Source organism: Staurois parvus, unplaced genomic scaffold (assembly GCF_062004578.1).
Source record: "Staurois parvus isolate SC_StPar_1 unplaced genomic scaffold, SC_StPar_1.0 ptg002450l, whole genome shotgun sequence".
Taxonomy (NCBI): Eukaryota; Metazoa; Chordata; class Amphibia; order Anura; family Ranidae; genus Staurois; species Staurois parvus.
In genome coordinates this window covers 1-11,621 of record NW_028320246.1, presented here as the reverse complement: position 1 = coordinate 11,621, position 11,621 = coordinate 1, and positions in this window count along the sequence as shown.

The following is an 11,621-nucleotide window of genomic DNA, read 5'->3' as shown; positions in this document are numbered from 1 at the left end:
TAAGGGACATTCTTCCCACTGACCTCCAATGTAAGGGACATTCTTCCCATGACCCCCCAATCTAAGGGACATTCTTCCCACTGACCCCCAATGTAAGGGACATTCTTCCCACTGACCCCCAATGTAAGGGACATTCTTCCCACTGACCACCAATGTAAGGGACATTCTTCCCACTGACCCCCAATGTAAGGAACATTCTTCCCACTGACCCCCAATGTAAGGGACATTCTTCCCACTGACTCCCAATGTGAGGGACATTCTTCCCACTGACCCCCAATGTAAGGGACATTCTTCCCACTGACCACCAATGTAAGGGACATTCTTCCCCACTGACCCCCAATGTAAGGAACATTCTTCCCACTGACCCCAATGTAAGGGACATTCTTCCCACTGACCCCCAATGTAAGGGACATTCTTCCCACTGACCCCCAATGTAAGGGACATTCTTCCCACTGACCCCCAATGTAAGGGACATTCTTCCCACTGACCCCCAATGTAAGGGACATTCTTCCCACTGACCTCCAATGTAAGGGACATTCTTCCCACTGACCCCCCCAATGTAAGGGACATTCTTCCCACTGACCCCCAATGTAAGGGACATTCTTCCCACTGACCCCCAATGTAAGGGACATTCTTCCCAATGACCCCCAATGTAAGGAACATTCTTCCCACTGACCCCAATGTAAGGGACATTCTTCCCACTGACCCCCAATGTAAGGGACATTCTTCCCACTGACCCCCCAATGTAAGGGACATTCTTCCCACTGACCCCCAATGTGAGGGACATTCTTCCCACTGACCCTCAATGTAAGAACATTAATCCCATTGACCCCCAATGTAAGGGACATTCTTCCCACTGACCCCCAATGTAAGGGACATTCTTCCCACCGACCACCAATGTAAGGGACATTCTTCCCACTGACCACCAATGTAAGGGACGTTCTTCCCACTGACCACCAATGTAAGGGACATTCTTCCCACTGACCTCCCAATGTAAGGGACATTCTTCCCACTGATCACCAATGTAAGGGACGTTCTTCCCACTGACCCCCAATGTAAGGGACATTCTTCCCACTGACCCCCAATGTAAGGGACATTCTTCCCACTGACCCCCAATGTAAGGGACATTCTTCCCACTGATCACCAATGTAAGGACCCTTTTTAAATTTACCACCAATAAACTGGTCCCTGCTATTTCTAGGGTGCCTTTGGGGTAAAACGTTTGCAAAAGGCTGCCCTAGGGAGTAACACTTCCTTCCCCTACAAGGCATACTCCTTGATTTTTGATCAGTCCGACCTATGAATACTGCTTAGATCAGCTGTAGTTGAGGTTGTACAGCCGCAGTGGGTGAACCTTGTTCCCGTAGATCCCTGTTAATCACTAATGCCCTTAACTGAGTCTAAGTAAATGAACCATAACAAGGTCTCACAGTCCCTTTTTGTCTCTCCAGGTGTCCTGATGGCTTTCACCTGGACAGGTGCAGATGGTTGGGTAACTTTAGCCTGGTGTTCACAACAGCAGCAGCCCCCGTCTCTCACAAACTATACCTATAAAACCGGGGATCTGGAAGGGTAATGCGTCTCCCTCATGATCAAAATAAATCACACGGTACTCAATATCTGTACCACCAAGTCTCCTAAAAACCACACAATCTGCATGAATGTGTCAACCATACTGTAGTTCCAGTTGACCATTTATCCAGATTGGACACAAATTCCTGCAGACACACTCCAAAATTTTGTAGAAAACCTTTCCAGAAGTGTAAAGCCAGCTCCATAAAGACATGGAGGACCAGTTTGGTGCAGAGGATCTCCATTGTCCTGTACAGAGCCCTGACCTCAACCCTATTGAACATCTTTGCAATAAATTGGAATGCCGATGGTGAGCCAGATCATCTCATCCAACATCAGTACCTGACCTCACAAATGTTCCTTTGGCTGATTGGACACAAATTCCCACAGACACCCCCTTCCTGCCTACCGGGCACTTCTACCCCCTTCCAATTTTGTGGGAAGCCTTTCCAGAAGTGTAAAGCCAGCTCCATAAAGACATGGATGACCAGTTTGGTGCGGAGGAGGAACTCCAGTGTCCTGTACAGAGCCCCGACCTCAACCCTATTGAACATCTTTGCAATAAATTGGAATGCCGATGGTGAGCCAGATCATCTCATCCAACATCAGTACATGACCTCACAAATGTTCCTTTGGCTGATTGGACACAAATTCCCACAGACACACTCCAAAATTTTGTAGAAAACCTTTCCAGAAGTGTAAAGCCAGCTCCATAAAGACATGGAGGACCAGTTTGGTGCAGAGGATCTCCATTGTCCTGTACAGAGCCCTGACCTCAACCCTATTGAACATCTTTGCAATAAATTGGAATGCCGATGGTGAGCCAGATCATCTCATCCAACATCAGTACCTGACCTCACAAATGTTCCTTTGGCTAATTGGACACAAATTCCCACAGACACCCCCTTCCTGCCTACCGGGCACTTCTACCCCCTTCCAATTTTGTGGGAAGCCTTTCCAGAAGTGTAAAGCCAGCTCCATAAAGACATGGATGACCAGTTTGGTGCGGAGGAATTCCAGTGTCCTGTACAGAGCTCTGACCTCACAACTGTTCCTCTGGCTGATTGGACACAAATTCCCACAGACACACTTCAAAATTTTGTAGGAAGCCTTTCCAGAAGTGTAAAGCCAGCTCCATAAAGACGTGTTTTGACCAGTTTGGTGTGGAGGAGGAACTCCAGTGTCCTGTACAGAGCCCTGACCTAAACCCTATTGAACATCTTTGGGATGAATTGGAATGCCGATGGTGAGCCACGTCTTCTCATCCAACATCAGTACCTGACCTCCCAAATATTCCTTTGGCTGATTGGACACAAATTCCCACAGACACACTCCAAAATTTTGTAGGAAACCTTTCCAGAAGTGTAAAGCCAGCTCCATAAAGACATGGATGACCAGTTTAGTGTGGAGGAACTCAAGTGTCCCATACAGAGCCCTGACCTCACCCTACTGAACATATTTGGGATGAATTGGAACACTGATGGTGAGCCAGGTCTTCTCATCCAACATCAGTGCCTGTCCTCAGTTCTACCGACACGGACCTGGTAGGGGCCGAACTGACAAGAGCTTCCATTACACCTTCAGTTTCAGAAAGCAAAGCCATAGTCAAGGCGAGCCACAGTCCGCAACAACCAGAGGAAGCAGACTTGTCCAATTGAAAGACAGGATCAGAGTCAGAAGCCAGGCCGGGGTCAGTATTAGACAACCAGCAGAAGCACCAAAACAACAGGAAAAGTCATGACACAACCCAAGGTCAGCAACAGGAGATCTTGGTACAGCAAGGTCAAGGAGCACACCGGGTCCAATACGAAATAGCAGGATGCAGGTCAGGTTACAAGTCACAGGAGCCAGCAAACACTCCAGTTCTCCTTAGCTGGGCTTTAAATTGGGCTCTGGGCACCAAAAGCCAGTTCCAGACTGCCATGATCATTCACATTAATGCACGTGCAGTGCAGACCCCAAGCCAGTCCCACCGTTTGTCCCAGGTTCTATTCCCTATTGAGTGCACAGCAGCCAGGCACACAGCAGTTTTCAGTATCTCCACACGATAACCAGGCAGAATTGAATGAAAGTCACTGCAAGCACTTATAAGAAGAGAAGTGTAGATGCCTTCACCTGGAATGGATTAGCGCCAGGAAACAGACACAAGACAGTATAGAGGTAAATGAATTCAATGTATTGGTACAGGTTCAAATCAGTGGGGGGTTTGAGCATAAATGAACACACAAGAGCAGGGGCATCCCTAGGATTGGTGTCACCCGGTGCCAGAACACCCCCTTCGATGATCTCCACAGGAAGGATCCGATCTGCGGCTTGAGCATAATAGATCAGAGTCTGATCCATTATCTTCCCCAATCCGCAGATCCGATCCATCCTGCAGGGATTGTTGACTTGTATTAAAACTTACCTTTTCATGGAGCGGGTCCGGTGTCACCCCGTGCAAAAGGTGTCACCTGGTGCGGCGCGCACCCCTGGCACTTGCCTAGGGACACCCCTGCACAGGAGGTAGGTTCAGGCACAGTCCTCTAGACAGCATAATAACTAGGCCAAGGTACCTTAGAATCGAGTTCTGTACCACTAGACTGGAATTAACTCACCAATCAGCAAAGTCGGCAATAGTACACAGCCTGCAATGTGAGTAATGATACTATAACTATCCAGGGGGCGCTCTAGGAGGATGGCTAGGATAAGGTGCAATGTCCCCTGAGAGGAACCTCAATAAGTAAAGGTCTCTGTGTAGCAACTGTAAAGGGGACAGTCTTTAGTCCTCACTCTTCAGCCGGCTGGCATTGGGGCCCAGATGTTCCATTGGTGCACATGAGTACAGTCTAGTCACATCTGCAGGCAGAAAATAGAGCTACTAGATGGCTGTATGGTCAGTTCTATGGTCAGTCTCTCTAGCAGCAGTGGATAGTAAATCCTGTGGGCAGCAGCAGCAGCTCACCAGTCCCAGCAATATTGCAGCTCACCATCTGGTCCCACACAGTGATTAGTTCACGCAGGTGACTCTGTTACATAGTTAGTCTGGCTGAAAAAAGAAAAAAGTCCATCCAGTTCAACCATTAAAATAAACAAGTTATAATCCTACACCCAGGGTTGATCCAGAGGAAGGCAACTGTTGGCACCCCTGAACTCAACACTCCAGATCCTGCTCAGGCTGCCGATATGCAGCAGTGATGGTGACACTGGACAGCAATGTACACTCTCCAGCCTCCCTCACAGGAAGGAGAAGCTGTAGCTCAGGCTCCCTGCACAGCTCTTCCCCCACCACCTGGTAATCCTCCTCTGGGAATGCACTTCAGAAGCTCTCGATTGCAGTACAGCAGGGGGTGTCCATTCCCTTGTGGGCCACATCAGCGTTATGGTCGCCCCCAAAGGGCAAGTTGTATCTGTAAGACTAGATGTCCAGAGCCCGACAATTATCAGCAGGGCTGCTGTTAGAAACCATGGGGCCACGTACAGCCGATGTAACAGGGCCCCCAAATAAACACAGTTTATTATATGTCAGTCATGAATGAAGACAGTGAGTGATCACTACCGAACACCATTGTGTTCATTCAGGAAAGGAAGGGGCTGGTAAATGTGACATATTTACGGACCCTTCCCACACTCTCCATCCTATCACTCCCATTGTATTCTTGCATCTGTCGGTGGAAAGGAGAGGAGGAAAGCCGGCAGCACTTTGGGGGGGGGGAGGCACACAGGGGGTCTTGGGCAGCATGGGGAAAAGTATGATGCACTTGGAGGGTGCTGCAGAGAGAGCCATACAAGGGATCGGTTTCAGTAAATGCCCCCCCACCCCTGCTGTGCAGATCATCCTCCCTGCTCACTTTCGATTCACCCTGATGCCTGGGCCCCCCTGCTGGTCTGGGCCCCATACAGGAGTACCACTGGTACCCCCTTATCCACAGCCCTGGTCAGGAGTTCCCCACCCTCCCTTACATCACAGTGCACCCCCACTTACCTTGTGCTGCTGTTGGAGCTGAGAGGCAGAAAGTGTAGGGTCTGGAGGAGGACCAGAGGATGGCTGGAGTAAGCTGCCGGAATCTGCCACATGCTGACACCAGGGGAGGCAGAGGCAAGGGGGTGCTGTGGCTGCACAGAGAGGAGCAGGATCTGTAGGAGGAGCTCTGTCCTCCACTCTGCTGCTGACTCATGAGACCAGGGTGGGTGTCAGAGATGGGCCTCTCTGCGGCTGCTTGGAGAAGCGCAGAATCTGGAGGAGGAGTTTTGTCCTCTGCTGCCAAGACAAGGTTGGGGGGGGGACAAGGGGGGTACTGCAGCTGCAGGAGAGGTGCAAGGGCCACATAAAATGACCTGGAGGCCCAGATTCAACCCGCGGATCTTGTGTTTGACACATGTGCAGTAGAGTATCTCTTCTGGACTACAGTTCCCACAGTGCAGTGCTGCCTGACTCTTCAACTCTTCCTGCTCACTAGCTCCCTCCTCTGGCTCATATAGCTGTTAACCAGTTCAGCACTGCAGGGCAGCAGGTACAGAGAGCAGCTGCAGCCAGTGTCTCTCTCGCTCTCATTCTGAGCAGCTGCAGCCAGTGTCTCTCTCGCTCTCATTCTGAGCAGCTGCAGCCAGTGTCTCTCTCGCTCTCATTCTGAGCAGCTGCAGCCAGTGTCTCTCTCGCTCTCATTCTGAGCAGCTGCAGCCAGTGTCTCTCTCGCTCTCATTCTTAGCAGCTGCAGCCAGTGTCTCTCTCGCTCTCATTCTTAGCAGCTGCAGCCAGTGTCTCTCTCGCTCTCATTCTTAGCAGCTGCAGCCAGTGTCTCTCTCGCTCTCATTCTTAGCAGCTGCAGCCAGTGTCTCTCTCGCTCTCATTCTGAGCAGCTGCAGCCAGTGTCTCTCTCGCTCTCATTCTGAGCAGCTGCAGCCAGTGTCTCTCTCGCTCTCATTCTTAGCAGCTGCAGCCAGTGTCTCTCTCGCTCTCATTCTTAGCAGCTGCAGCCAGTGTCTCTCTCGCTCTCATTCTTAGCAGCTGCAGCCAGTGTCTCTCTCGCTCTCATTCTTAGCAGCTGCAGCCAGTGTCTCTCTCGCTCTCATTCTTAGCAGCTGCAGCCAGTGTCTCTCTCGCTCTCATTCTTAGCAGCTGCAGCCAGTGTCTCTCTCGCTCTCATTCTTAGCAGCTGCAGCCAGTGTCTCTCTCGCTCTCATTCTTAGCCAGGCACTCGGCTACACATCTGTCAGATTCATAACAAGATACAGTATCTGCGTAACCGTTGTGAGTCGACTATCTGAATATTCCTGTGATCGATGTACAATGACAAGCTGAAGACCATTCCAGAACAGCGAGCAATGACGGTCACGTGAACATGACTCTTCGGTGAATGTTACACATAACATGCGAGATACACGGCAGTCACAGGCGTGATCTGGCTCATCTCATTGCGTTTGTAACATTTGGAAGTCTGATGATTTACCAGCGCTATCACACCGATCCGTCCCTGAGCAGCTGCTGGACGTTTCTTCTTCACCACCAACAACTTCCACCTTACAGACAACAGCAGCAGCGTGCAGATAATGAGCGAGTGGCTGAGATAAGACGCTGAGGGCGTGCAGCTGATAACACGCCGGAGAAAAACCGCGTTCCCGCGTCACCATCCGCCATCATCTCTGTACGCCGCTATTCCAATGGCGGGAAAATGACTGATATTTATTGTAAACACTCAGCTGGTTGTCTGTCCGTGTATGTCCCTTGTAGCAGAATCACACGGACTAACCGCCCCAAGACCAAGCACTTTCTGGCACTTTTTTTGTTTAAATCTGAATTTTTTGCTAGAAAATGACTTATAACCCCCAAACATTATATATATATACAGGTGTACCTCGGTTTACCAATTTAATTCGTTCTGCTGGACTTTTCGGATTGTGAAAAATTCATAAACACAAACGCGGTTTCCCATAGGAATACATTGAAAACCAATTAATCAGTTCTGGAGGTCAGAAAAAAGTAAAAAAAAATCTTTTATCTGTTCAAAACTCTTTATAAAGTGCACTTTAACCCCTCGCCTACCGGGCACTTCTACCCCCTCCCAGCCTACCGGGCACTGTCACCCCCTTCCTGCCTACCGGGCACTTCTACCCCCTCCCTGCCTACCGGGCACTGTCACCCCCTTCCTGCCTACCGGGCACTTCTACCCCCTCCCTGCCTACAGGGCACTTCTACCCCCTTCCTGCCTACCGGACACTTCTACCCCCTCCCTGCCTACCGGGCACTTCTACCCCCTTCCTGCCCACCGGGCACTTCTACCCCCTTCCTGCCCACCGGACACTTCTACCCCCTTCCTGCCTACAGGGCACTTCTACCCCCTCCCTGCCTACCAGGCACTGTCACCCCCTTCCTGCCTACCGGGCACTTCTACCCCCTCCCTGCCTACCGGACACTTCTACCCCCTCCCTGCCCACCGGGCACTTCTACCCCCTTCCTGCCTACAGGGCACTTCTACCCCCTTCCTGCCTACAGGGCACTTCTACCCCCTCCCTGCCTACCAGGCACTGTCACCCCCTTCCTGCCTACCGGGCACTTCTACCCCCTCCCTGCCTACAGGGCACTTCTACCCCCTTCCTGCCTACCGGACACTTCTACCCCCTTCCTGCCTACAGGACACTTCTACCCCCTTCCTGCCCACCGGACACTTCTACCCCCTTCCTGCCCACAGGGCACTTCTACCCCCTTCCTGCCTACAGGGCACTTCTACCCCCTTCCTGCCTACCGGACACTTCTACCCCCTTCCTGCCTACAGGACACTTCTACCCCCTTCCTGCCTACAGGACACTTCTACCTCCTTCCTGCCCACCGGGCACTTCTACCCCCTTCCTGCCTACAGGGCCCTTCTACCCCCTTCCTGCCTACCGGGCACTTCTACCCCCTCCCTGCCTACCGGACACTTCTACCCCCTTCCTGCCTACCGGACACTTCTACCCCCTTCCTGCCTACCGGGCGCTTCTACCCCCTTCCCGCCTACAGGACACATCTACCCCCTTCCTGCCTACCGGGCGCTTCTACCCCCTTCCTGCCTACAGGGCACTTCTACCCCCTCCCTGCCTACCGGGCACTTCTACCCCCTTCCTGCCTACCGGACACTTCTACCCCCTTCCTGCCTACCGGACACTTCTACCCCCTCCCTGCCTACAGGGCACTCCTACCCCCTTCCTGCCTACCGGGCGCTTCTACCCCCTTCCTGCCTACAGGGCACTTCTACCCCCTCCCTGCCTACCGGGCACTTCTACCCCCTCCCTGCCTACCGGACACTTCTACCCCCTCCCTGCCTACAGGACACTTCTACCCCCTTCCTGCCTACAGGGCACTTCTACCCCATCTTTGCCTACCGGACACTTCTACCCCCTTCCTGCCTACAGGGCACTTCTACCCCATCTTTGCCTACCGGGCACTTCTACCCCATCCCTGCCTACCGGGCACTTCTACCCCTTTCCCGCCTACTGGGCACTTCTACCCCCTTCCCGCCTACTGGGCACTTCTACCCCCTTCCTGCCTACCGGGCACTTCTACCCCCTTCCTGCCTACCGGGCACTTCTACCCCCTTCCTGCCTACCGGACACTTCTACCCCCTCCCTGCCTACAGGGCACTCCTACCCCCTTCCTGCCTACTGGGCACTTGTACCCCCTTCCTGCCTACAGGACACTTCTACCCCCTTCCTGTCTACCGGGCACTTCTACCCCCTTCCTGCCTACAGGGCACTTCTACCCCATCCCTGCCTACCGGGCACTTCTACCCCTTTCCCGCCTACTGGGCACTTCTACCCCCTTCCCGCCTACTGGGCACTTCTACCCCCTTCCTGCCTACCGGGCACTTCTACCCCCTTCCTGCCTACCGGGCACTTCTACCCCCTTCCTGCCTACCGGACACTTCTACCCCCTTCCTGCCCACCGGACACTTCTACCCCCTTCCTGCCTACAGGGCACTTCTACCCCCTCCCTGCCTACCAGGCACTGTCACCCCCTTCCTGCCTACCGGGCACTTCTACCCCCTCCCTGCCTACCGGACACTTCTACCCCCTCCCTGCCCACCGGGCACTTCTACCCCCTTCCTGCCTACAGGGCACTTCTACCCCCTTCCTGCCTACAGGGCACTTCTACCCCCTCCCTGCCTACCAGGCACTGTCACCCCCTTCCTGCCTACCGGGCACTTCTACCCCCTCCCTGCCTACAGGGCACTTCTACCCCCTTCCTGCCTACCGGACACTTCTACCCCCTTCCTGCCTACAGGACACTTCTACCCCCTTCCTGCCCACCGGACACTTCTACCCCCTTCCTGCCCACAGGGCACTTCTACCCCCTTCCTGCCTACAGGGCACTTCTACCCCCTTCCTGCCTACCGGACACTTCTACCCCCTTCCTGCCTACAGGACACTTCTACCCCCTTCCTGCCTACAGGACACTTCTACCTCCTTCCTGCCCACCGGGCACTTCTACCCCCTTCCTGCCTACAGGGCCCTTCTACCCCCTTCCTGCCTACCGGGCACTTCTACCCCCTCCCTGCCTACCGGACACTTCTACCCCCTTCCTGCCTACCGGACACTTCTACCCCCTTCCTGCCTACCGGGCGCTTCTACCCCCTTCCCGCCTACAGGACACATCTACCCCCTTCCTGCCTACCGGGCGCTTCTACCCCCTTCCTGCCTACAGGGCACTTCTACCCCCTCCCTGCCTACCGGGCACTTCTACCCCCTTCCTGCCTACCGGACACTTCTACCCCCTTCCTGCCTACCGGACACTTCTACCCCCTCCCTGCCTACAGGGCACTCCTACCCCCTTCCTGCCTACCGGGCGCTTCTACCCCCTTCCTGCCTACAGGGCACTTCTACCCCCTCCCTGCCTACCGGGCACTTCTACCCCCTCCCTGCCTACCGGGCACTTCTACCCCCTTCCTGCCTACCGGGCACTTCTACCCCCTTCCTGCCTACCGGACACTTCTACCCCCTCCCTGCCTACAGGGCACTCCTACCCCCTTCCTGCCTACTGGGCACTTGTACCCCCTTCCTGCCTACAGGACACTTCTACCCCCTTCCTGTCTACCGGGCACTTCTACCCCCTTCCTGCCTACAGGGCACTTCTACCCCATCCCTGCCTACCGGGCACTTCTACCCCTTTCCCGCCTACTGGGCACTTCTACCCCCTTCCCGCCTACTGGGCACTTCTACCCCCTTCCTGCCTACCGGGCACTTCTACCCCCCTTCCTGCCTACCGGGCACTTCTACCCCCTTCCTGCCTACCGGACACTTCTACCCCCTCCCTGCCTACAGGACACTTCTACCCCCTTCCTGCCTACAGGGCACTTCTACCCCATCTTTGCCTACCGGGCACTTCTACCCCCTTCCTGCCTACCGGGCACTTCTACCCCTTTCCCGCCTACCGGGCACTTCTACCCCCTTCCTGCCTACAGGGCACTTCTACCCCCTTCCCGCCTACTGGGCACTTCTACCCCTTTCCCGCCTACCGGGCACTTCTACCCCCTTCCCGCCTACCGGGCACTTCTACCCCCTTCCTGCCTACAGGGCACTTCTACCCCCTTCCCGCCTACCGGACACTTCTACCCCCTTCCCGCCTACCGGGCACTTCTACCCCCTTCCTGCCTACCGGACACTTCTACCCCCTTCCTGCCTACAGGACACTTCTACCCCCTTCCTGCCTACAGGGCACTTCTACCCCCTTCCTGCCTACAGGACACTTCTACCCCCTTCCTGCCTACAGGGCACTTCTACCCCCTTCCTGCCTACAGGGCACTTCTACCCCCTTCCTGCCTACCGGGCACTTCTACCCCCTTCCTGCCTACCGGGCACTTATACCTCCCTCCTGCCTACCGGGCACTTCTACCCCCTTCCTGCCTACAGGGCACTGTCACCCCCTTCCTGCCTACAGGGCACTGTCACCTCTATCACACTTTGAATGACAATTGTGCGGTCATGCAACACTGTACCCAGATGACATTTTTATAATTTGTTTGAGACAGATAGAGCTTTCTTTTGGTGGTATATAATCACCTCGGGGTTTTTTATTATTTTGCTAAACAAACCAAAAA